We start from the raw sequence: 18,792 nt of genomic DNA, 5'->3' as shown, positions 1-18,792 counted from the left end.
GGGACTGGCTATGGACATTTATACCACCCCACATCATAATCCCATGAGTAGGGCTTGGCCTCAACACCAATTTCCGCCTATCATGTCCAAAACAAAAGCATGACTCATCACTGAAGAGGATAGACCTCCATTCCAGTCTCATTTCGCTATGCACCATGATAGTCACAAGGTGATTGTGTAACTGTAGCTGGACATCTGGCTTGTTGCCCAATATCATGCAAATGAATGGTTTGGCACCCTAGACATGGGATGTGACATCTAATTTCAGTTGTAGCACAGTATAGCTCACTATGCACCATTCCTCCCATCAGATATCTGTGAGAGGGTCACCTCTCTGCACCTCTTGTAGTCATTCCAATCCATTGTTTTTTCTAAACCATTGATACAAGTAGAATTAAAAAGTGCTGACATCTCTGCCTAGGCATGTAACAATCTGCCAGAGTAATAAACCAAGGTTTCTTACTTCAAGTATTCTAGGTGCTTGAAAGTTTCATCACTTGCAGATCTGCTACTTCCTTGATTTGCATAACCTTCCGGATGTTTCAGTTTCAACGTTGCATGTTACAAAGATTTGTATGTATGCTATAGAACTCTGTTTTTCAAAACTTTCAAGCCAAGTACCCTTGTAAAAAAATTTCCAAATACCCCAAGTGTACACTTGGTGTCCATCATGTTACAGATCCTGCTCCCAAACTGAAGAGAGTAGCAAAAACTGTCACGCATAGTGTGCCAAGCAGAACCATTTTTCTCATGTTGGCTATAGGTATTTTAGCTCCCAACCAACTTTTTGGTGACAGAGGGAGACGGGAAAACACCTTTACAATAAGGCCCCATGTTGCGGAAATGCAGAGTTTTGCCTCCTGTGGAAATGCAGCAGAATAAAAACCATACAGAGCCAGCATAGTGAATGAGATTGTGGTTAATACATGTGTTTTTGAAAAACGCAGCATGTCAAATATACGTGAGGAAACACAACACAGGTAAGATTGACATGCTGCAATGTGTGGATGGAATTAGACAGAATCTTATTCAGTTTGCTAGTACTGTTAAACACTGTGTTTTTTTTTTTTCTGCAATATGGAATCTTAGCCTTAAAATGCTCTCTAAATTCACTGTTTCCATCTGAACTCTATAAAGGCCTTAAAGTTGCGTTTGTTTGCCCAATGACCCCCAATACCATCTCAATTCTCCAGGTGTAATATTTTGATGACCACACAAAATAATAGCTTACCTTTAACTATAAAACAACTTAAATATTACAAACTTTGTAATATATGTTACTAAATAAATATGTTACTGAGTTACTTTTTACATAGAAATCTATGGAGAATAGTAAGGGGTGGGTGGAGAGTGCTGGATAAGACACAAAAACAACTGCAACTGCTAAGCTCTGATACACTGTGAGTCAGGGAACACTTTTAACACTACTACGGTATGTTTCTACCACATGCAGGTTTACATTAGTATTTGGCTGCCCTTTCTCTGGGTCCATTGGGGAGCCAAAGAACCAAAACCTTACCTGCAGAAACCCGTGGACCCCATAAGACCATGTTTCCGCATGAAAAATGCGGAAAAATTTTCCAAGTGGATTTGGGGATGGAAACCCCGAACATGGTTCAAACCCTACTGTAAACCTAGGCTTAGTTGGGCGGAACTTGGAAAAAAAATGCATTTGTGCCATTTCCTTGTGAGTTTTGTTTTTATACATTACCCTAATTAGTACAGTTATAGCAAAATATATAGCTTTATCTTTTGTTATAATACTTTAAAACTATATTAAGTGTTGGAACCAGTTTTTTTTTGCTTTTACGTGGGAGAATCTGTAGATTTTATTGATACTATCTTACGGTATGTATGACTTCTTGATCTCTTACTATTAAATTTTTATGGGAAAGAAAAGAAAAAAAAGGTTCAGGAATTTAGATTTTTTTTTTCTGTTTTGGTGTATACCCCATAGGATTCATACACTGTATTATATTAGTTCAGGCTTGTTTGGATGGAACAATACCAATTATATTTATTTATATTTTTGGTTTATTATTAGTTCTAAAATAGGGAAAGTGGGTGAATTAAATTTTTATTTTTTAATAGTTATTAAAACTTTGGCAAACATATGGCAAAACCTATGTTCTTTATGAGCTTTGTCACATGATAATGCTGATAGTTAGCGATTCACCAACAACACAGACTGAGTGACCTTCATGTTTGACATTTGATAACAGAATAATCTGATGCATACACTGTGACTTCACTATCCTCACTTTGACATCAGTATCCAATGAGAGATTGATCTGCTACGTAAACTCTATGGCCTCAGTTCTCTCACCCTGTGACATCACCATGCAAACATAGACTAACCTTCTTCATTGCCTTGTTCCTGTGATATAATCCTACCAGTGACCACATTAGCTGCTCAGGTTCCAGAATTAGGTATATCCCACTTCTGTTCCTTACGCAGATAATATATTTCCAGTCATGACTAGTGTCCCAGACAGATCGTATATTATAACTGCAGCAAATATTAGCCCTGGGGTTATGCTTTAATGGAAGCTGCATAATCCAAAAATTTCTAAAATCCCATCTTTCAAATCATTAAATTCCAAACCAGGTAAGATTAGTCGCCATGTTTGAACTTGAGATTGGGTGCGGTAAATGGCAATTAATGTGCTAGAATTAGACTTTAATGAGCGGTACTCATCGGTGTACTTCAGCTGGAGCCATCCATAGGAAAATATTACCGTATTACAGAATGCTGGATTTTTCCTATGTCTAGTTTATGGTACAGATAACATTTGTAGACTGTAATATCTTTTGCATTTGGCACGCATTCAGTTCCAGTGAATTTGCCATTCATTCATTACATATTTAACAGGTACCCCAACATAGGTCTCTGTAAGGGATGTCATATGAGTATATGAATGGATGCTAAACCTGTAGTCTGTGATCTCTCTATGTCTCTTGTTCCCTTTATCAACCAATTTATATGCATACTCCACTATGGTATAATAGCTTACCTATGGTAACATAGTATCTGTGGTTACAAAAAAAATCTGACTCTTGTTTAGTAGATGTGGTGCAGTCAAAAATGTTGCGTGAAACCTGTGAATTTTGGGTAATTTCCTGCCTTCTGAATCTGCTTGGTGGGATTTCCATTGGTGCAGAGGTGGAGAGCTGTATCTTTTTAGTGCAAGTAGCAAAAAAGATGCAAGTCCCTACGTACATCTGCATTTGGGTTTCCGCTCAGGGAATCCACTTGGGGACCCCCCAAACGGAAACTTATACGCATTAAAAAGCGGTACCTGCTATCCTTAAGGAGATTAGTGCTTACAGCTTCTTTAGCAATTATAAGATTAACCTGACGAAAAGCACAGCCCTAGATGTTTCTCTGCTGCCATCGGCCCTTGGTTCCTTGCGCTCTTCCTTTCCATTTTCGTGGTCCCCTAGATCTATTAAGTACCTGGGGGTGCAACTACCCCGTGACTTGGGTGACGCGTATACTCTGAATTTTCTTCCAATACTGCGTACCTTGCGGTCTGATCTTGAGCGATGGGACACTAGGGGCCTTTCATGGCTGGGACGCATCAATTTATTGAAGATGAATGTTCTTCCTAGGTTGTTATATCTCTTTCAAACTGTCCCAGTGATCCTGCCCCCATGTTTTTTCTCGGTGGTTAACAAAGCCTTTAACAAATTCATCTGGGCCTCGAAACCCCCTCGTGTTGCCCGTAACACGTTGATACGTTCCAAAAGGAGAGGAGGCCTGGCTGTCCCGGATTGCGCCAAATATTATTTGGCGGCGGTCGCTACACGCATCCTTGATTGGCACCACTCAGCTCAGACTAAGCTCTGGGTTTCTCTGGAAGACTCGTTGAGCCCCATTCCCCTTACTGCACTCCCCTGGCTCCATGAGAAATACTGGTCCGACGATAAACGGTATCCGCTTCCCTACGTGGCGTGCCAGACCATGGGAGTGTGTCGTAGGTATAGTGCCATGCGCCTTCTCTTCACAAATGATGGCCCCATGACCCCCGTTTCAGGTAATCCGGACTTCCCTGCAGCCCTGGGCTCTCCCTTTCTGTCTTACCGTGTGGGCTCTCCCACCCTCCGCTTTAAGCAGGTCACTTTGTCTTCCTCGCTTCTCTCTCGCTCTGAGATTCTGACCCAAGCCTCATGCTTGGATACACCACCCTTTTCTTGGCAATACTCCCAGCTCTCCCATTTTTACTCCTCTTCGCGGTCCTCCCGAGACCTTCATAGGCCTCTGTCACCGTTCGAACGTCTCTGTATCGCCCCCTCCCCTCCCTCTCACACTGTCTCCCTTCTCTATGGTCTTTTGTTGGTTGGGGCTGAGGATTCGCCTCCGTCATTTATTAACGGGTGGGAGAGGGAATTGGGGGTCTCGTTCCCCCCAGGTATGTGGTCATCGGCCTTTCGTGCGTGTCATACTTTCTCCATATCATGTAGGGCGCAGGAGACCAACTTTAAGATACTTTCCAGATGGTATAGGGTTCCGGCTCTCCTACATGATATTTATCCCTCCACCTCTGATAGATGCTGGAGATGTCTCTTCGACCGCGGCACGATGGCCCACATTTGGTGGGGATGTCCTCTCCTTCGTCCCTTTTAGACTGGGGTCAGACAGGTTATTCGGCAGGTGACGGGGATTGATCTGGAAGATGACCCGGCCCCGCTGCTTCTTTCACTATTGTCCCGGGTGTTCCGTAAACCCATCCGTAGACTTCTTGGATTTTTATTGGTGGCAGCTCGCTCTGTCATTCCCAGGCTATGGAAGTCCACGACCCCTCCCTCGCTCATCTGTTGGCTGAATGAGGTTCTTGCCTTGCGAACTATGGAAACCCTGGTAGCTGAGCTCCATCAGGATGACACCAAACATCAACAAACCTGGCTCCTTTGGAACCATTTTTATTATTCTGCCGACTTCCGTTCCCTCTTCCCTTCTGTGTCCCCTGTGTAATGTCCCCCTGTGTGGTTTGTTTGTTAAATTCTTCCTTATTTCCTCTGTCTATTGTTATTCATATGTTCTAAGGTTCTCGCATATGGTTTGTTTCTCAGCTCTGCTGCGCCAGAGCGTTTATCTGTTTTGTGCCCATCTCCCTCCCCTCCCCTCCCCCTTCCCTCCCCCCTCTCCATCCCCATCTTTTCCCCCCAAGTTTTGCCATTATTTGATACCTCTGTACATTATTTCCTCCCCCCCAATCCCCCCCCCCTTCAAACCCCCCTTTTCTTCCCCTCTCCGGTTTTGTGTAAAAAAAATTTGGAAAAACTTTCAATAAAACTTCTAATGTTGAAAAAGCGGTACCTGGGAAACCCGCGGACCCTGTACACTATAATGGGGTCCATGTAGCTTCCACTCAGTTTCCACATGAAACATGTGAAGAGAAAAGTCCTGTAAGCAGTGCTTTTCTCTCCGCATGTTTTGTGCAGAAACCACACGGACCCCATTATAATCTATGGGGGTCTGCGGATTTCCTGAAGGTAACCGCTTTTTAATGCGTATAGATTTCTGTTCTGGAGGGTCTCCAAACAGACTTCCTGAACGGAAACCCAAACGCAGATGTGAAGCGGGCCTAAGATTGCACAATTCTTTACACTTTGAAGCGCTCCTGGACAATGAGTGGACCCCACAAGTGTCAGCAAATGTTCATTTCTACTGCACTGCCACCACAGGATAAATGAAACATTACACTGTTCTTGTTGAAATCAGCAATGAATAATGCATGGATGTGCTGCGTGGTCCAAAGCAAGAGTTGCTTTAGTAATTTTCCAGAGTCACTCTTCTCTGTTAGTGTTATTAGATCCAGATCAGCTCTGAGAACCAACATTCACACAATAAGTCCATTTCAGCGCAGTCGGATTTCCCAGTATACAAATCAAACCTCCTGCACATGAAAGTCCCTGACTGCTCCAGCAGGGAGGATGTAATAGAAAATCAAAGTTTTCATCTTCCCGGAAGACTGTGTTTCCTGTAATTTTTTAAATGAAAATGTCTGCTCTTTTCCTGTGTTATTTTTTTTAATTTAAATCCATTTTTAGCTATTTAAGAATTGGCTGAAATTTCATCTGATACTTGTGGTTACTTACGACGAAATATGCTACTTATGTAGAACAAAGGTTCCCTGTATGGTGATTTTATGTCAATTCACGGGGATGTGCTATTGTGTAACTTGACTGTTAACAGAGAAATAACCTGAAAATTCAGGGCCCTAATCTGAACCTCTACCTACATCTAACATGTGCCATTTACACTACTCATACCATCTTATGTGGCAGAGGGGACTTTGTGCCCCCCTCAGACACCAGTTTTAGGTGTAACTGCTACATTGGCACTCTTGATAGATATACTATTGCTGTCTACAATGCACAATAATTATAATATGCATTTTCTGCCAAACATAATCCAGGAGTTGTTCCGATTGCTGCTTACCCCTGCACAATATGCACTAATGTAAGTGAATGGGGTCATGTTGTGGCCATATTTTTGCTACGATTATGACTTTGAGTATAATGATAGCTCTTATTGCAGTCGTGGCAACATCAGGGTCAGAATAATGAATTCCCCCCAAAGCACATTCGGAGGTTGTAAAAAAATTTGTCATCATACACAGGCTAAAAGGGCTGTACCACTATTTCAACTTTGATCCCAAAATGGGACTTGAACATTCAGTCACTTAATCTCCTGTACAACCTGATGCAATATTGCTTTTTACATTTTACTAGATGCCTAGTAGCCTCTGTCTCTGGCGGGATCTAATAGAAATCTTCACATGACCATGATGGAGCCATAGTTAGGTCTCCAGGGTGCTAAGGCTATCCCAGGGGGCCAAAGGAGGGAGTGAAGGATCCCACTCTCTAAAATCTTAGATGCCTTGGCCAGGATTTTCTCAAGTGATGTGAGCTAGGTGCTGGCAGATAGTTTGGCATAATAGTAGGGCGCAGACAGTGGCGTAACTACCACTGTAGCAGCAGAGGCAGCTGCCACAGGGCCCGGGACATTAGGGGCCTGGCGACAGCCGCTACCGCTGCGGTTTTTTATTTTTTCTTAATAGGCTGTTACTGGCTGGAGTTACTCCAGCCGGTAATGGGCCCTATTTACTTACCAATCCTGGCAGGGCTGGGATAGGTAAGTGACACCGCAGGTCCAACAAACACTATCATTATACTCGGGGGCCTTTTCAGACCCCCGAGTATAATGATCAGAGGCCCAGGAGAGGTAAGAAACATAAAAAAACACTGTTACTTACCTCTCCACGATCTGGGCAGGCTTTAGGCTTAGTCGTCTGACGTCTCATGACCCAGGCCTGCGTCCCAGGTCATGTAACATCTGACATAATTGAAGATGGACTACAGCGGAGGCGGACAGCGTAGGAGCCGGGAGATAGGTGAGTAACAGAGTTTTTTTTATGTTTTTCTCCCCAGAGTATAATAATTGTTTATGGGTGTCCACAGTGGGGCATAATACTGTGTGCAGGGGCCACTATGGGGGATAATACTGTGTGCAGGGGCCACTGAGTGACATAATAGAGTGTGCAGGGGCCACTAAAGGACATAATACTGTGTGGAGGGGCCCCTGAGCAACATAATAGTGTGTGCAGGGGCCACTAAGGGACATAATAGTGTGTGCAGGGGCCACTAAGGGACATAATACTGTGTGCAGGGGCCACTATGGGACATAATACTGTGTGCAGGGTCCACCATGGTATATAATACTGTGTGCAGGGGCCACTATGGGGCATAATAGAGCGCGCAGGAATCTGTAGGAGGGGGTCGGTCGAGGTCTTTGGTGTCGGTGTTGGGGGGGGGGGCCATGTCAAAAGTTCGCCATGGGATCCCGCCATTCCTAGTTACACCACTGGGTACAGAGCAGGAATACATAAGAAGTCATCTGGTTTTGACATTATTTTGTGCTAAAAGAGTCCCTATATGATAATATGGCACTCATCTATCAGCTGTATCTTGCACAGTAACAGACAGGAAGCATTCCTTTCTTCTGCAGTGACCTCGTAGTGGACATAAAGCATTTCATAGTTCCTACAGAAACATATGGGCTGTCTATAATGCAATGATGTGCTGGGTCCACAGAGCAAGAGTGTGTCGTCAGTTTGCATTTCTCTTCATTAGCTTTATTTACAGACAACTATTAAACCTACCGGGGAATAATTGACCTGCCGAGCTCCCATCAATGGATTGGATAACTATTCACTATATCAGGTCAGGTGGGGTCCACCACTTGGCATTTTCATCTGTATGGGGCAGAACTAAGTGCTTTGGACATTGCCCAACTGACTGACCTTTGGAAATCCAGTCTGACCTGCCTCCGCAGATTCCTGAATAGTGCATCGTGTCCATTTATATGTCATACACTTAGTACAATATGGTTAACTATAACAGTTACATTGGTAAAGCTGAAATCTTGTATTTCCAGTGACAGGACAGGGGATGTTCCGAAGCATGACATGTGATTGGTTGAGAGCTTGGGGTGGTTTTTATTCAATCCATGTGTGGAGGGAATTATATCCAGACGTCTCAAGGGCCCACATTTTTCTTATTATATTTGCTGGAAGGAAGCACAATAAAAGTCTTATTTGTTTAGATGCTTTCCACAAAGCCTTTGTGTAACATTATCCAGAACTGTTTGCTATTAGCTTGTTATATAGTATGACTAAGGGATATTGGTAATACATAAATTGTATTGCCTGTTCTCATAGTCAATAAATTATAAAAAATAATGTATATATAATGTATATATAAGCTTAGACTATATCTATAGTTATCTGTGATGAAATCTGAGCCGCTGTATCTAACCCTATCATGTAGGATACCTATACTGAGCTCTTGTATCAAAGCCTGTGTGATACTGTCTGCTGAAATGTGCCCAGACAGTGCCCACCTCCCATCCTAACAGCGCCCTGTCTCCATACAGTAACATTACAATCTATTCCTCGATTAATTGTCATGTACTGACATACAAGAAGTTGCTCAATACAGTTTGGAATGAAGACACCATATTATTAATCATTATTTATAACAATTTATTATAATCTGACAGTCAAACGTAGCTGCACAAAATACCAATAAGTTCTTATTGAATAATGGGAATGGTTTTTTGGTCCTCTTTGCTCCCAGTATCATTATTTCAACATAACATCTTTAGAAACATTAGTAACAGAAACGGGTAAAGTGGAGCCTTGGTGCCAAAGTTGTCCTCACTACCTACTTACCAGTGATCCAATATGTTGACATCACAGTATGGAGGATCTATATAGTCTACAATGAAGATCTTTTAATTTAGCATGAATACATTGCTGTACACCATAATTAATGCTGTTGCTAGGAGGACCCATGGACCAAGTTCTCCACTGCATCTTGCTTTATCTTTGAAGCCAAATATTTAGCAAAAGTCTTCAGAATTACATTTGTGGATCAACTTCTCATAAAAAAAATCCATTGCAAAATGCCAGAACTTCTATTATAGGTTGCATAAAGCAGCCTGCAATAGAAGTATAGGTTTCAATTGGCCTTAAACAGGTTGTCTGTGATGTGAATGCACCAGGTACATTTTCCAATAACGTTCAGTTTCCTTTTCCTGGAAATGAAATGTTACAAATACTTACACCCCCCCCCCCATCATATTTACTCTCTTCCTGTACGAATCTTCTGGGAATAGGACGTCACTTGTTCTACTGCACAAACCGGCAGTCTGGAGGTATTGCGCAGGAGTGGGCAGCCAGCAGACATCTGGAACAGGAGGTGCCAACTGCCCAGTACAAGTGAAGTCCCATGCCCAGAAAATTCTGCCCGGAAGAAAGGTAAGTATGATGTGGTGGGAGGTGGTGCGAGTGGCATACGGGGGTGAGTTAGATAGTAAGGGTTAGTAGTAGGTGGGCTAGCTACGGAGACAGGGAGAGGAGGCGGGAGTGAGAGAAAGAGGTGGGGGGGAGTCAGCACTGAGTGAAGCACAAGGCATCATGGTAGTTGTAGGAAAACAGAACAGGAAGATAACTATGTAAACGAATGCAGAAGATGCCAGGAGCTCATCTAGACAATAATTGATACTTATTGATGGCTAAATGAATCAAGCTTTCAATACTATTTAGGTCTGTCCATCAGGAATAATATAACACACAATATCTGAAGAGTCTTAATTATGTACACAAAAGGATTTAGGAATAGAGTGGTAAATCAGACAAGTGAACACACAACTACCGTATCTATATTAGACCTGATGGGAGCATCACGGTCATGGACCTGATTTCAGTCTTGGACAATAAAACATTCACACTCCTTTTATGAACTGCTCCGCTATTACCTGCATTAGCTGCTTATTCCCCTCTTTTTCTACTGATTTAATCCACTTATCTTACTTACCACTGTATTCCTATGTCCTTTTTGTATAAAGCTGTGACTCTTCTGATATTCTGTTATACCATGCTTGTTGAAGAGACCTAAGTAGTATTGAAAGTTCGCTATATGTCATATTTTCAGTCATTAAATGGTATCAACTACTGAAGACTCAGTTTTTATCTTTATCTGATATCTACTGCCTAGTACAAAGATATGTTTTTCTTTTTCTGAAGGTTTACTTATGAATGCGGATAGTGTTCTTGCTGTCAATATTTGGTAAGGTCACAATTCTTACAAATGGGTAAGTGCATGAAAAAAAGCTAACAATCTTATAACTTGTAAATCCATAGTTGTGGTTCATGTGGTGTACTGTCCATATAAATGATTGCACATAGGTAAGTCCCATGTACATTAGGTTCCAAGAACATTTAAGATCTATAAAGGATGGGGAGTAATGTCCACATCTCAAGGGAAGCATGTGCAAGCTCATGTATTAAATAAAGTTTCTGGCAGAGATGGAGGAAATTTGTTCTTCCATGGCAGTCTGGGTCCGATGAAGTTCTATTGTTGGACCGAAAAACATTTAACCCACACTTTATGGATTGCAATTTTCTACATGAAAATTGAGTGCCTTTTATATATCTCTGGATTACGTTGGGGTGATACCCTATCAGTAGCACCATTCATCTAAATAGGAGTGCCGTTGCTCTCTCCATCATTATTTCTGTACATCTGGCCCAAGTCTCGTTTTTATAACCACTGTCATTTATTGTAATTATCTATCAATGTAATATTTTGTATTTTTGTATATATATTTGATGATTTATGGTTTTTGTTCTTGACCATTTTTGGGGTGGGGTGGGGGGTAGTGTTGATTTATTATACGGTCAGTAGATTAATATGAAGGGCATCTTTGTTTTATTAGACTAGGCAGTCTAACAAAATTCCAGGTTTAACAAACAGCAATAGACACAGTGTGACATTCTATTCTTCTAGAATTCATACAAGTGACTAGGAAAGGCTTTAAAGATAAACTCCTGTTGCTTTTTTATGGTTGTTGTGAGCTGAGATCTAAGGTGTACAGGACATTGTAGTGATATTATGATATGGAAGTTTATACACATAGGAAGGCTAGGGGTTAAACCAGTGTAGACGCTCCCTGGTGACCTTGCATGAGCACAGTGAGAACCTCTTCCATTCACTTCCCCTTCCATGCTGCAAACAATGAAACACGCTGAGTAAAAGATTTAGACTTCCCTAACCAAGCAGGGGACGCCTGTCCAACAGGATAATCGCCCAAAAACACACACTAAAGCACCAACGCAGGTATCCAAGTGAGGTGTTAACCATTCAAATGCTGGACAGCACAACAATGGGATCTTCAAACAGGAGCTTTTATGGTTTAGTTTTTTTTTTTGCAAATATTTGAATAACCTCATGGCATATCAACCTCATGGTAATAATTCAGGAGACATTGTGACTCAGTGGTCAGGGTTATGAACTTGCATTACTGGATCATGGGTGACAATCTGACTCAGGCTGCTGCACATGCTCCTACTGCTTACAATGTTTTTCTATTTTATGTCCATGATGTCAGAGAAGCAATGTAAAGCTATCCACAGGTATTTGCCCATCTCCTGACAGGCCAAGAAAAGAAGCAGGAACTATACATGGGCTAAACTTAGTCCAAATATGAGACTTCCTCGTGAAGCATGGCAATGTATAGCCAGGCCATGGAACATGGGGGACCATTAATATCCAGTTTTAATAACAATTGCTCCAACTTTCCACCCACAAAGGCATCTTCCTCTGTGATTTTATACCATGGTACAAATACAGAGGCTAAATTTTATATCACCCCTAACTCCCTTCCTGGACTAGATACATTCAGTTAACTTAATACGACAAAGATGGAAATCCAGAGTCTTCAGTAGTTGATACCTTTTTAAGGATTAACTGAAAATCTGATGGACAAATAGCAAACTTTAAAGACTAAGGTACAAAGATATAATTTTTCCCTTCTACACCTTAAAAATTGAATTTGTAAGTTTAAGCAATAAAGAGGTTAAATGTCACAATATCTGGGAAAGGCAGATACAAGTACGGTTTCTTCAATCTAGCTGTCCTTTATTCACTCAAACACATCTGTGCTCCTTTAGGGCCCCTTCACACGGAGTATACGTTCGCTGATTCTGAACGTGTAACACATTCCAAATCAGCGGCGTTCAAACAGATCCCATTGCTTTCTATGGGAGCCGGCATACGTGCGCTCCCCATAGAAATGAATGGGCTGCTTTTTTCCCTATTGCTTTCAATGTGATACGCGCGTAGCACATTGAAAGCAATAGGGAAAAAAGAAGCCCTTTCATTTCTATGGGGAGTGCACGTATGCCGGCTCCCATAGAAAGCAATGGGATATGCTTTAACGCCACTGATTCGGAACGTGTAAGGGCCCCTTCACACGGCGTATATGCCGATATACGCGCGTTTCCCATTGAAATCAATGGGCTGTTTTGAAGTGCCGCGTTTGGACACGTGTATACGTGTCTAAATGAGCGGCGCGCTTACGCCTTGTGAAGGGGCCCTTGCACGTTCAGAATCAGCGAGCGTATACTCCATGTGAAGGGGCCCTTAGATGTTCTACCCCTCCCCACAACTTATCTGAGTGAACTACTATCCTAGAGATCTTTGTCATCCTGATTCAGACAACATGTATTGTATGTTCCTGGCTGATTTTATTGTACGGACACTGTTGATATTACTGGTATACAATAAGTTGTGGCACAAAATACTGGTCTGATGATGCCACCCAAGAAGAAAATTGATACTATTGTGAAAGAAAGATTTGCCAAATGTATCATACAATCGCTGCAATAGATTTGAACATCTTCTGACTGCCCTGCTGCTTTAAATATTAGAATCAATCTGCCTCAATGTGCGCCAAAGATCTGGCACTAAGCAAACTAACTAATAGGTGGTATAACCTTAGCCTAGACAGTCTAAAGATATATCAAGTTTATTGGTTAGCAAATCTGACATTTTTAGACTATCTTGTCTATGTTTGCACTGTCTACAAATTACGGTTAGTGAATTGACCCCGGAATTTCCCCATCAGTGCCCCATGAAGGTGCCTAGAAGAGTAACATGGACTTGAACTTTTCAGATTCTAATATAAAAAAGATGGACCTTTTTATGTAACAGGCTCCCTGAGTGACTAGGGGTTGGATATGGCTGCTAGCTCTATCCTCACTATAACTACATCTCTGGATCACAAAAGGGATGGTGGAAGCATTGAATTCTCCCTGTAATGACCTGCCACTACAGAGGATTCAGGCAGGGGTTACTGGCTGACATTGACTTTTGGCAGCAGATATGGGACAGAATTTACTGTATATCACAGACACAATGGGGGAGAATTTATTAAGACTGGCGTTCATATTTTGAATGCTGGCGGCACCATGGGAAGTCTTGTGCATAGGAATTGAATTTTAGATATGATTCACGCTAGTTTTTTGGCAGGAACTTTAGTAAATCTGTCAGGCCCAGGCATCCCTGCCCCAGCCTGTTTTTCTCTCCATCTTCCTCATTTTTCTCAAAAATGGCAAGCAGGTCAGAAAATGGATTAAATGGCACATTTTTTTGTTTCAAAGGGTGGTGCATTGAAAAAAGCAACATTTTTGCACCAGAAAATTGGTGTATTGTGAGTATTAAATTCTGCCCATAGTATTTACAGATGCATGCTAAGCATTGGTAAAGGGTTTGTGCAGCTTTAGACAAAAATGATTGCCTTCACTTATAAAACAACGCCATAACTGTTGACAGGATATAAGCGGCCTAGCCATGCATGCAACACCTGACAGATGTGGACAGGAGTGGTGCTATATGTAAATTTAAAAGAAAAAAGCATCCATGTTTCTGTACAACCCCTTTAAGTCTACGTCTAGATATGGTATGCGGTTTCTCTTACATCAGAAAACTGCACCCCTCCCTGCAGCTCTTAACATTTACTGCCTTACATGAATATTTTGCTGCATATTACAGTGTAGATGTGTGAAAGGTCTTTCATGTACAAGAGGATACACAACATGTTGCAACAGTCTTTCAGTTCACTACTAGCACAGTTTTTCTTTCTTTTTTTTTTTAATGAAAAGACATGCAAAATGTTTACAAAATACAGAACAATCTCTAGAAGAATTTATGTCAGTGGTCTGCTTTATTCAAGGGAAAGAAAAAACAAAATCATAAAAAGCACAAAAAAAATCCAATATCAAGTAACACTAGTCCAGCTCTAACAAGAATACTGCAAAGGCCTCAAATATAGTTTAACCCTAAAAAGAAAAAAATACTAATACCGTTTACTCTAGGCACAAACTATAACAGGAGTTCTGGGAACTTTACTAGCCTCTAATAGACAAAACAATACAAAAAAGGCATAAAAAGCCACGTTTAGAAATGTAACACAAGAAAACAAGGAGGGGTGATGGTCCCAAGAGGGCAGGAATAATCCCAGTTATCTTAGTACACGAGATGTAGTGGAATGGGGCGGGGATATAAAGGACAATAACATGACTGGCACCACTTGGGGGGTTCTATCCCTTTAAACTTAAGGAGCACTTTATACTGACCTATCACCTGTGTCTTGGTGGCGAGTTTTATGTGTGGATAAGATTAGCATTGTATAGGATAGCGCTGTGATCAAAGTCTGGGATAATGTGAGTGTGGTCACCACCATGCGTGTCATGTAGATAGCTGTAGCCTGTGACATTGAGGCACACATTGGCATGCCAGAATATTTAATAGACATATGGTCACAACTTGGGGTAGGCGGATTTGAGAAAGCAGGAGGAGGGGCAAACCGTACAAACAAAATGGCTAGTTTCTGCAATAAATATTAGACTGATACCTTTCATTATTACATCATTAAGCTCCTCCTCCTAAAACTACAATTATACTGTAAGAACAGATGTTATAACCGGTGAGAATAGAGACTGCTCCACCTTTAATATTTACATGTCATGTATATTGGGATACCAAAATTATTCCACAAATCACAATAGTAATTTTCATTGGCACAATATGATGAAAAGATCTGGGGTGTTACTAAATACAGTATATATATATGGCTCGGAGAGAGCAGGATATTACGGATGGGTGGAGGTTACGTTGTACAGTACTGCTAAGTTTCTCACACGGAACATGACTTGGATACATTAGTAATTTACTTGCTTTTAGTAACTTTAACATTGGCGCTGTTGTGGTCAAGAGTAAATTCCCACATCCGTGTAATACTTTATTCCTTCGTTACCATTATTTACAGTTACACCTTTACCCGAAAACCATCAAAATGCAGGTTAGCTGCTGTAGACAATATTTACTGTGGCTTGCAAGAATGCCTAGGGCGACTTTACTCAGTAACATGTGAATGCCTGATGTTTGTTCGAATGAACACTCAAATACCCATAAAGTATGAATTTGTCATGCTTATATTGAGTATTAAAGAGGTTGCCTAGCCCTTGATATACGATGCAGAAGTCATGCGTTTACCTAGAAACGTCATTGCTGGAGGCAATAAGTAATACTTGGGTTCTTCTTGATTCTTATTATTTCAAGCTTATGGTTAAGGGCTAGTTCACATACAATGGTGGTCTATGGAGACCACTAGTGTTCTTTTTTTTTTTTTTTTCAGCGGCATGTTGCCGCTAGTGGAAAAAAAGAAGCGAACTGCCCTTTCTTCAGGCGGCAGCAACCTCTGGATTCGGCCCATTGATTTGAGCCGACTCCAGAGGGGGAAGCCGCGGCGGTAGTGGCATGCGGGTTTTGACCCGAGAGTGACGCGGCTCCCGGCGTCACTCTCAGTGCCAAAATCTGCCCCACCGCGTGAATGAGCCCTAAAGTTTCAACCTTTTTCATGTGGTTTTTTTTTTTACCCCCCCCCCCCCCCATAGCTATGCCTTGTTATGAGTCATTTAGAGCCACAGACTTTTTACAAGATATACTACTATAATACCTGTAAAATGCTACATGAAGGTCCCTAATAAAAGTTACAGCTCTATCAGCAGCAGCCTGTTGATGGTTTCCAGCTAGTAAGAAAGATGTTAACTGGTTGACACGTGTGAAATCATAACAAGGCTGTTTTTGGACATTGTGTACATCTATGTCAGGTAACCATTTTTGCATGAACAAATTAAGAAATGAAGACATGATGAAATTCGTGTAAAAAAAAAAAATGTCTCCCTATACAGTGTATATTACATATAAAATGATCCAAAAATACCATATAAACACTAAGCAATGTCTTAACCAGGCTTCCAGCTACATAAATGAAGTATAACAGAAATATACGGCAGTGGCCCCTTAAATGATGTACTGAAGATTGATGAGAAACATTATAATCCACAGAACAAAAAAAAAAAAAAAAGTCTAATACACAAAAAATAATCAGTAAATAAATCTGTTACATTAAAGTTTAGTAAAGTAATCCAAAATTGTGCCAGATGCAAACTGTCTGATATTACATAAAACAATATGAATAAAACTAATAAAATAAAAATTCTCACCATAGACACGTCACAACTATTGCTAGAAAACTCAGTGTTAAGATTATAATGACGTTAATTCAAGTTATAAACATTTATTGGTCTGTATACTAGAAAATGGAGTGTTTTCATGTTGTAAAACTATTATATAACCTGCGACTTTCTGCCAAGAAATGAGGCATATTAAGTGCGTAGTAGATTCCCATATAATATAGAGCAGCTAGTAATATCTATTTTGCTGTGTAGTGGTCTCATGTGGTTTACTTCATTCACAACCAGAGCTGCATTTACCAGTAAATGTAGGAAAACCAATAATCGAGGTATTTTACAGTAACTGCAAAGTGGAGAGAATTCTGGCTTATCCCATCCACAAATTGCAGAAAAGCATCTGCAGCGGAAATGTTGCGTTTTTGTAAATTGCAGCATGTCAATTATACCTACGGAAACGCTAGTGGTTTCCATACATGTGTGATAGAGGTAGAAGTCCACAGAGGAAAACTCTGTGGACTTGCTGTGAAAAGTAATGTGATTAGTTTCCGCCACAGTCTTTTCTGCAGCACTTTTTGCCTGTGGCTCACTACGTGGGGCTTAGACTTAAATCCATCAGATGTGTGCACACAGATACAGCCCATTCTAAGATTTTGTAAAAAATCCAAATGTAAATACTACAATTCCCACAATGCACCACAGCTGAGCATTCTTTGTATAGAAAATTAACCAGAAAGTGCTACACAGAGGTGTGAGGTATGAAGATGCCTAAAATGTAGCTCTGAATGTGAATGGAGTATATGGATATGATGAAGCAGATTATGTATCAGTGTGTTCAGGTGTGGAGTTGCCCTTTAAAAATACCTGCATAGTAAATAATATAATAGTACTGACTTTAAGACTAGAAACACATATATAGATACAGGAATAAATAAAACATATTCTAACAAATTTCAGTAAATTAATTTAAATTAGTATCTAAAACATAAAAATTCTAAAACATAGACTGTATTGCATGGCAAGGAGCTGCTTACTATGCGGAGTAACAATCTATATGTTGTATATGTGGCTATATAATAATCATTCTAATAAACTGCTTTGACCTGAATATATCACTTTATGGGGAATTCCACCTTAGCCTGGGGCCCCACGTGGTTTAAATGCTGCAGAATAAACTGCAGTGTTTTATAGTCCCTGCAAAGTGGATGGGATTCTAGCAAAAGGATGCAACATGGATGATATAGTCATGTGAATAAAACTTGTAAATTCTCAGATATGAAATGGCAGTTCTGACAATTAAAGGAACACTCCAATTAAATTGTTATAGTGTGTTCTGCCAACTTGAGGGCCTGGGAGCCAGGAACCACACTGGTATTCTTATCTCCTTTTGGTCATTTTTGACCCCCTGTTATGCACTGTAGAGAACACATTCTCTTTCTATCTATGACCACCTCTAAACTGCAATCCATATAGTAACTTGAGAGTAGTCTGGGACAAGGACTGTTTCAGTCACCGCGATGCTGGACATTAAGTGCTATAAATAGATAAAAGATCTTTTTCTCTTTACAACAAATATTAAAAAAACACAAAAACTTTTGCGAACAAAAATAAACGTTCTATTAGTGAAGAGAATGGTCCAAAAAGTAGCAAGCAGAATGGCACAGAAGCTGCCAGTTCTGTGTAGGGGCGTCCGTCAACAGGCAGTGCGGTGTATGTAATAGTATAAAAAAAAGTCAGTTCTGGTTCTGAAGTATAGGAAACAGATCTGGATTTCCAGCTATGCAGTTGTTCTGATCTGTAGTTCCAAGGTCCAGTGATTTCAGCGTCCGTGTAGGTACGAGTCAAAAAAAAAAAAAAAAAAAAAAAAAAATATCTGTTTACAAAGATTGAAGCAGAGTAGACCTTG

Source organism: Leptodactylus fuscus, chromosome 7, assembly GCF_031893055.1.
Source record: "Leptodactylus fuscus isolate aLepFus1 chromosome 7, aLepFus1.hap2, whole genome shotgun sequence".
NCBI classification, from domain to species: Eukaryota; Metazoa; Chordata; class Amphibia; order Anura; family Leptodactylidae; genus Leptodactylus; species Leptodactylus fuscus.
The sequence above is the reverse complement of the archived record's forward strand: the minus strand, read 5'-3'. Positions refer to the sequence as shown.